We start from the raw sequence: 9706 nt of genomic DNA, 5'->3' as shown, positions 1-9706 counted from the left end.
ATAAGTCACACATGGCGAAACATTTTATAATCTATTGTCATCCTAAATTTCCACCACTAGGTGGAATACTTACATTGAAGTATTTTATTTCTCCACATCCATTGGTTGGATTAACACAAAACTTTATTGTCAATGCCCTCCTGAGGATAACCCTTGAAGGTTTTATTAATATGCCCCTAGGTGGCGCTGTGGTGGCAGTCTAATTTAATTAATTTTGTGTTTGTGAAACCAGTCAGTGAACTCTCGTCTCACGTAATATACAGAAAACGAACGATAATAGTTTTATCACAAACCAAAACATTTCTTGACTGTGAAAAAAAAAATGTGTAACATTTTTTTGTCTCTTGCCAATAACTAGCGTACATTTTTTCCCAAAGTAACATCCCATGGTGGTCCTTCCACCGGGGAGGGACTTCCCCTTTCTTTTGCTACACTGCAGTTCCAAAGAAGAAATGCTTAGCCATTTTGTGACCTGATTACACAAAATCATGTTAATCATGGAGATTTGGAGGTCTTTGTAGCCTTTTTTCGTTAGCTTTTCGTAAGTCTTTCCAGGTTTTTTATGCTAAGCCAAGCTAATCTAAATGATTCCTGGCTGCAGCACCAAACTTCACACATAAATATGATCATAAATCAGCATATTCTTCAAATATGCTAAACAATTTAAACTTTAAACATATTTTCTTGAGAGTTTGCTCTTTTTTGGCAGGATCCATCTGCTTTGACTTTCATAGTGTCCTGTTGTGTGTCATCAGGACCTTTGCAGATTTGACTCACACACAGGCTGGCAGATGCTGCATACACTGTTGATATTGTTATAGCAGCATTATGAAGATGATTATCCAGTAACACTGATTATAATCACAATGGTGGTGTATTGTCACAGTGTATTACATTAATGAGTTGTTATAGTTGGTGTTGACTTGTGCTGCCACTGTGTGTTAAATTATGTGAGACTGGGACCGGCAACTATTGTGACACAGCATCTAATGAGCACACAAATGAAAAAAACAAAAACAACAAAAACAGATAATGATTAAATTACTGGTGTAGTATATTTTGTGCCACAAATGGTACAATTCATATGATATAGGATATTTGCTCCTGTAAGAGGGGCCTCTCCCTGACCCTTAGGGCCACACCCTGACCCTTGGTAAGAACACAGTCTCCAGTCTATTTGGGAGCTCTGGGGACAGGTGCCTGTCTGACAGAGGAGATGTTGGAATGTGAACAAAACAAGTCTATATATCAGATACACTGCAAAAAAAGAAAAGTTGGGTGAACTCAAAATTTCAAGGCAACAAACTTCGATAACATTTTAAGTTGGACAATTAAACTAAATATTTTAAGTTTTGTTTTTGAGTTTGCTCAACTCTGAATTCTGATTTTTGAACTTATAATTTTACAGGGCTACACGGTGGTGTAGTGGTTAGCGCTCTCGCCTCACAGCTAGAGGGTCGCCGGTCCTGTCCAGGGTGTACCCTGCCTCTCGCCCAATGACAGCTGGGATAGGCTCCAGCCCCCCGCGACCCGATTGTGGTTAATGGTAATGAACGAATGAATGAATAATTTTACATTGTAATAACTTTTAATCCTTACTTCTGCAATGTGTTGAATTGGCACGATTGTAACGCAGCTATTGCGACCACAATATTGAGTTAGCATTGATACGCTAATGGCTACTCTTGTAGCTGTAACAAGCAGTGCTGCTAGCATCAGTTAGCCGCTAGCATCAGTTAGCCGCTAGCTTTTGCTAATGACCGAATTTCACCGCTTTCCTGCATTTCACAACAAAGAAATAAGAGTTAGCAGAACTATTGTCCCTTGTTGTGAACCCCAACTTAAAGATATAAGTAACAACAACTCACAAACTTGTTTTTGAGCAGACAACTGGCTTCCTTTGTTGTGCTAACTTACATTATTGCCCTAAATGTCAATAATTTATATTTCTAAGTTTTACCAACTTAGACTTAAAATACAAGTTGGCTTTTTTTGCAGTGTAGAAGAAGGGTTGGAATGTTGGCCTAAATAAGGTTAAATAGTAAATTTAGCAGTGTATCTGTGCCCGGGAAGACATGCCCATGCGTTGCATATGGGCTAGAACCGAGGGTTTAAATGCCCTTACACATAAGAAAGAAAGACAGAGAGAACAAGGGCTACATTGGGCACGGGACACCTTTCATTCAGCAGCCTTGAATTTGACACAGTTCTCCTCCACTGTACCTATAGGCAGTGCATTCTTTGATGAGTGATAATAAAGAAAACTAAAAGGAACTTCAACTTGGTCTTCAATCCATTTTTCTCACTCAGAGGTAGTTAATTTACACTACACTGGCCCAATTAAAACAAAAGACTGAATAGCTCTAAAAGACCTACAAGAGGTAAGTACGGGGTGAGGAGAGAGACTGAATGATTTTTTAAAAAGCAATCAATGTGAGTTGAGCTGATAAGATTCAAATCTTTCCTTCCTTCCACCAACTCTCTCTCTCTCTGTTCACCCAACCTCCTTCTCTGTTGCTGTGTGATGGCTCTCTCCATCTGCCCAGCCTCTCTCCTCCTCTCTCTGTATTATGATTGAACCCTGTGAACCTGCCTTTTCCTTACAGCTACTGCCGCAGCAGTGAGGATGAAAGCCTCTTCTCTCTCTTCATGTGTGCATGAATACTGTCTGACACCACCCCTCTCTTTCTGTGCCTCCTATCACTCCAACTCACATTTACTATTCTATCTGCCGTGACAGGGATTCTTTGTGATCTGTGTGTGATGTTTCATGTCAATAGGACCTACTGTACAGTTGAAATACAACTTAATAAAAGGCCTGAGTGTGTGTTATACAGCTAAGTGTGTGCATGGTATGTGTAGGATTACTCCCCTTCTTTAAATCAATGTACAAAAACAATACAGATGCATGTAAAATATGTGTATGTGTGTTCACCAATTCTAGAAAGGAGCACAATTGGAAAAAAAGAATAAATAAAATGTGTAATATTTGGGAATCAAATCAACTGTTTATTGCATTATATGTTTTGTAAAAAGTAGGGCCAGGACTTTAACGCATTAATTAAGATGAATTAATTACACAAAAATGAACGCGTTAAAAAAATTGACGCATTTTAATCACACTTATTTTTGCACCGCGGAACATTTCTCAACAACAAACCACAGTGAACATGAAGGAAGAAGCTGATGAGACGCTTTGGTTGGCCCCGTGGATGATGGGACATTTAGTTACTAAAAAACAACGGATGGAAGCGTCGATAAGAGCATGGTTGTGTTGCTATGCAACAAGGAATTCACATATCACCGCAGCACATCAGGCCTCAAGTATCACCTCAATGCAAAACATATAGCAGCTAGCGGCTAGTGTGGTAGCTAGCGTGGATTGTGTTTTACTTCAAAAACCAAAGTATTATAGTTTACAGAAGGTCTACCTACCTATAGGCTACCTGAATTTCTGAAATGTACTGTATTTCTAAATATGCTATTGCTACACTTAATGGCAAAAATTGCACTGGTCTGTTGGACTTGAACAAAAATAAACAATATTTTTGTTGCTTAAGCTTATGTATTCAGTCATTATTCAATGGTATACTAAAAATCCATGTGAAAAAAATTACTTCTCACTGTTCTCAGGTCAAATATTTATATCCGATTAAAATGCGATTAATTTTGATTAATTAATTACAAAGCCTGTAATTAATTAGATTTTTTTTTTAATCGAGTCCCGGCCCTAGTTAAAAGTTTTTTTTTTATGTTACTGCATATTGAAAAACACAACTGACCATATACTGGTATCAATATACTCCTTAAAAGAATTGTCACTAGCACTTATTACTGCACTAATGGCTCTTATTGCACTATTCCTTGATTGTTTCCATTTTTTCCTGTAAGTCGCTTTGGATAAAAGCGTCTGCTTAATGACTAAATGTAAATGTAAATGCAATATGTCTGTTATGGGTCAAAATTGGCCAATAACATAATGGCTGCCCTCTAATCTCCAGTATTTGAAAGTGTGTGTGTGAGACTAAGATTGTAAGAGAATGCGAGAAAAAGTGTTTGTTCCTGACCTCATTTCACAACTTCCTCCCAGTGGGGTTCAACTGAGGGGAGGACAGGAATCAACATGTTTGTGTGTCTTTCTTATCATGTGTTTATTATCTGTATGTGTGTGTAGTATGCATTTTGTGGTTTTATAGAGGAAGAGAACAAGTGGAGAAGTGTTTGTTTCATGCTCATACTGTGGAGAATTACTAAGAAATGAATGCTAACCATGTGAGGGACAGATATTTGAACAGTTTAAAACTCTTTCAGTGTTAATAAGTATACTTACTAATTTACTTAGTTTTTGTACATTTTTTAGGTACTTTATTTGAGTGTCTATCTTACGCTATTTTTGTTTGCTTTTATTCTTCCTGTAAGTCGCTTTGGATAAAAGCGTCTGCTAAATGACTAAATGTAAATGTAAATGTAAATTACTACATTATGGAGGTATATGTTGTACTTTTACTGCACTACATTTATTCTATCGCTTTAGTTACTTTGAAGTTTCAGATTCTAATACAACATATCAGTGTTATGGAATATGTAAGATGTTGGTGTTAGCCTTTATTAGCCTGCTGTTTAAAATTCTCCTCCTGTAAACAGTAGCTATTGGTTGAGCATTTAAATGTGATGGCTGCATTTGGTGCGGAATTCTTATACATTAGTATTTCTTAAGCAGGTGTCAAGTAACCTAACCTGGAACATGTTTCACACCCTGCATGTGACTTGGCTGTAGCGCAAATAAAATTTCAGTCAGAAGATTTTTTAAAACTTTAATCCATGTAGGCTATAGCGGTATACACTGCAAAAAAAGAAAAGTTGGGTGAACTCCAAATTTCAAGGCAACAAACTCGATAAAATTTTAAGTTGGACATTTAAATTAAATATTTTAAGTTTTGTTTTTGAGTTTGCTCAACTTTCAATACCTTTTAATCCTTACTTCTGCTAACTTCTGCAATGAACTGAATTGGCACGATTGTAACGCCGCTATAAAATGTCAGCTAATGTTGCGACCACAATTTTGACTTAGCATCGATACGCTAATGGCTACTCTTGTAGCTGTAACAAGCAGTGCCGCTAGCATCAGTTTGCCGCTAGCATCAGTTAGCTGCTAGCTTTCGCTAATGACCGAATTTCACCGCTTTCCCGCATTTCACAACAAAGAAATAAGAGTTAGCAGAACTATTGTCCCTTGTTGTGAACCCCAACTTAAAGATATAAGTAACAGCAATTCACAAACTTGTTTTTGAGTATACAACTGGCTTCCTTTGTTGTGCTAACTTACATAATTGCCCTAAATGTCAATAATTTATATTTACAAGTTTTAACAACTTAAATCACTGTTTTAGGCCAAAAAATACAAGTTGGCTTTTTTGCAATGTAGAGGTAGGCCTGTACATTGACATTGCTCTCTCGAGACCTATTGGTATAAGCCTGGTTGGATAATTGGTTGTCGAGTTGTGTCTATAGTTGAAGCCACTACTCTAAGAACAACCATGATGGGATGAGAGCAGACACGAATTCAGTAATTGTAGATAAGTCAAAGCTTGTGGGCTGGATGGACACAGGACACAGGATGATGCAAGAGCTGAGATGAAAAAATGGGCTTTATTAACTCTTACTTGGGTCAGCCTGGTATATTTTACAAACTCCACCGGAGGTTTTGTCTCGTCAGATAATTATCTTTCTCCTTCTGTGACTGCAGCAGTATCAGTCTGCCTGCTGCTGGCTGTAGGACGCCTAGCTGTAAACAGCAAGAGCTTATTAAAACGCAACTAAAAGAGGTCATCACTACTGTGTCACAGTGTGTATCAATATAAATCCTGAAGCTCGTTTTGTATTATTTCATATTACTGTTTTTCCAGTTGATGAAAGTGTTTTACATTTCTGTTGACACACAGAGGTGTTGTCATGTTTTTGGTGGCTGCACTCTAAGAAAAGATTCAGGAGGTTATTTAGTATGACTTAAAAACATGAGCTTCTTCAGCATAAAAAATACAATTTGTTACATGTCCATTGTTTTATTAAGTTGATAACTTATTTCAAGAAGTTGATCAAAATTAAAAATGAAGAAAGATGTCTTAACTCAGAAATACATTGATTTTGAACAAGCATTTCTGCCTTCACTTAACAAGGAAAAGTATTAAGGTAATGAAACTTAATATTGTATTACAATATGTCTGACTTAAGTGAAATAAGTTACTTATACTCAATAAAATTGAGGTAACAATTTGCATGGACTTTGCTGAGTAGAAAGAAAGTAAAATAAAGGAGTTATAGCGACTTAAATAGAGTAATTTGACCACTTGAATTGGTTCAACATAATTAAACTTGTAGAGGACAAAACAAATCATGTTGGTTGTACTAGACTAATTGAGTTAGTTCAGCTATAAAAGTCTCATTGGAAATACTCAATAATGCCTTAGTTGGAATAACTTAAAAAGATAAATGCAAATTGTTACAACATTTTTTTTTAAGTTGAGCCAGTGTCATTTTTGTGTGCGAGCCGTCGGACTCAGAACTTTAAGAGGCATTAAATTTAATCTATAATTCGTGACACTGGCATCTACCTATTTCAGAGAACTTATGGTTATTTGCAGGTTTAGACTTCAACAGTCAACAATAAATGAAAAATAATTTCTGATCATATTTCAAGACTCTTTTCACCGTTCACTTTGAGCATGGAGATTTCACAAATATCAACTATGTATTCCTACAAATATTCAATCTGACTGAACATTAGAGCTGCAACTATTTTGATAATCAATTAATCAGTTGATTAATACACGGTCACCCATAAAGTTGGAATAATTTTGATTAATAAAGTTTTGAGAATATATACAGTTTATCTGTCAAGAATAACTCACATTGTTACAATTATTTCTTCGAAAGTGGTGAAAAATGTTTTATTCCAACTTTATGGGCGACCATGTTCTTAGATTAATCAATTATTACTCAAATAAAAGGGAAAAAATTATTTATAGCATTACAGCAAATAACAAAACATATTCCTTATCTTCTTGTGCAATGACACCTTTAACCATTAACAGTGTACTATTTTGTTGTAGCTAATAACTGCTGATTTAAAAGGCAAGGAAAAAGCCATTGCAATAAAAAAATGTATTAAATGAATGGACATTGGGGATGCAGCCATGCCCTGAGAGATAAAAGGAAAATAAATATTTGATCAGATATTGCTCAAGTTTCTGTTGTGAAGAAATTAAGGAATCATTTTCATCTGTCTCTGACTAATAGCATGAAATACTCCAGAAACTCCTTTACATTGTGATGTACTCTAGCACCACTCCAACCTAATTTTGCACCCTTTTGACATGGAGGTCTAAACCATAGACTGTATATAAATAATGGTCACCGTGACGTCACCCATTGGTTTGTTGCCCGTTGGAAGCATCGAGTTCAGTGTTATACTCTTCGCTATCTTGTTTCCGTTACGCGGAGCAGACCATATTTGGACTGTGGAGGAGCGAGAGGGATCTGATCACTGACTACAGCCTCTCTACACCTCAACCTGACTGAGAGAAGCTGCTGCTAATTCATGCTAGCATTAACTGGAGCATTAACTGGGATGTTAGTTTTGGCTAGCAACAGACAAAAACTAAATGTCACTTACAAAAGAGACCAAGTTATGAGCCGGAACCGGTGAACGTTCCGTCTCATAAAAAATATATATAACTTTATTCACATGTTGCCATGGATACGCATTGTTCTGCTTCTTGTGATGACGGCTCGCCTAGTTAGTTAGCCACGCCCCAAATCATACGAATCTTTATGTTCTATTTTCTTCTAAATGGGGCCATTATTTACACTATTAACGTCAAATTATCTTGAAGAACATTTTTTACTACTGACTAAAAAAAATTCTGAGATAATAAATCAAGTGAGTTTTCTCATTTTGTATTGAAATCATCCGTCAGTGCCCCCTGCTGGAATTTTTGATCGAATGCAGCTTAAGGCACTTCCTGGTTTGCCTCCCTGCTCAGACCTGGAGGTTGCCGCCTGGTCTATACTGATTGTCTCCCATATGCAGCCAGCCTTAAGTGGCCAGTTGAGGAATTGCAGTTTGACACTTCAGCATTGACTTCCTTTTTTCAGCCCGGAGGTTGCTGCTAGATCAAAACAGACACAAATCTGCCAGAGACAGCAGATTCTGCCATTGCTAATTAGCTGAAATTGGGTCAGTGACAGTATGCATATATACTTTAATAATAATTTTTAACTGATGAGATTTGATCAGTTGTTGCAGCCCTACTGAACGTGCGACACTGCTTAGTTGGGTGTCCTCAAAGCTGCAAAGTAAAAAAAAAAAAAACATAGACACAGTGATACAGAATGACTCAGAGGCAGGATGAGGTTTTTTGTAGTCATGAAAACAGTGGCTTTTTAATGTAAACACTACATTCGATTGGTTTTTCCAGCACGGACATCCCACATGAAATAACAACCATTCACTAAAGAGGAGTAGAGGGAGAGAGAGAGAGAGAGAGAGAGAGAGAGAGAGAGAGAGAGAGAGAGAGAGAGAAAGAAAAAGCTGCACAGAAAAAAGCATTCACTGGGTAAAGAACAAAACAGAGAGGAGGTAAAAAAAATGAAGGTAACAGGAACAGAATGCCAAAGAAACAGGTATATCATGTCATTATACACAGTTGTTTACTCTTTTCAAAACTAGAAATCAAGAAGGCAAGAAAGTCTATATAGATAGATGGATAGATAGATCAATGAGGGGTAACATAGATTAGGTATGAACAGATAACAAATTTCCAAATCTACTTATTTTGTGTGTTTGTTTGTGTGGGTGCGAGAAAGTGTGTGTGTGACGTGAGAACTGTGCTTTTCATTGTAGACCTGGAAGGTGTGTCGAACTGAAAAGAGACAGAAGAAGAAGAAGAAGAAAGGAGCATGACTTTATACAGCGTTGATGTGTGAACATGCGGCGTCCCTAACTAGCGGACGCAGCGAGAAACGTGCTCTCCCCAAGAAAAGTGGTTCATTTTTTTTCTGAAATAATAAAAAATAGATATTGTTATAATATTATATTTAATCGTTCTGAGTCAGGCTAAAGTGAGGACACGGTTCTAATGCAGGGAAACAGGCAAAACGGTAAAAGGAGACGGGGGTGGCGCACAGTTCAGAGCATTACAACAACACGGGTCAGTCTGAGATCGTCATGGTTCCATGTCAGCTCGCTGTCAAACTGGAACCCTTTGCAAAACATCTTGATTTTAAAAAAGGGAGATATAGAGAAAAAAACGTTTCATAGCTACAAAGCACAAGAAAGATTATCTTTTGAGAATATTACAGGATCATAATGATCGTTGTTGTAGTAATACCCACGCTCGTTGGTTTTATTAATTATCATAGGTGTTTGAATTATGTTTGAATTCTACTTGTTACTGCAAGAATCCCAAAATCTACACTTCTTCTTCCTCCCACGTGACCTTTCAACCCTTCCAAACTTTGACTCCCATTTTTTTCTATTTGACCCCGCCCCTTCCCATTCAGGAACCAATCATCGCTCTCCTTTTGTTGCTGCTATCCGTCTTCTTAGCTCTTTTTTGTGTATTTTTTTCCCATATTTTTTATTCATCTTTTGCAATTTTTATTAAAATTGTTTTTTTTTTAAGTTATTATCTCAACAGTATCTATG

This window comes from Centropristis striata, chromosome 6 (genome assembly GCF_030273125.1).
Source record: "Centropristis striata isolate RG_2023a ecotype Rhode Island chromosome 6, C.striata_1.0, whole genome shotgun sequence".
Classification (NCBI taxonomy): domain Eukaryota; kingdom Metazoa; phylum Chordata; class Actinopteri; order Perciformes; family Serranidae; genus Centropristis; species Centropristis striata.
The sequence above is the reverse complement of the archived record's forward strand: the minus strand, read 5'-3'. Positions refer to the sequence as shown.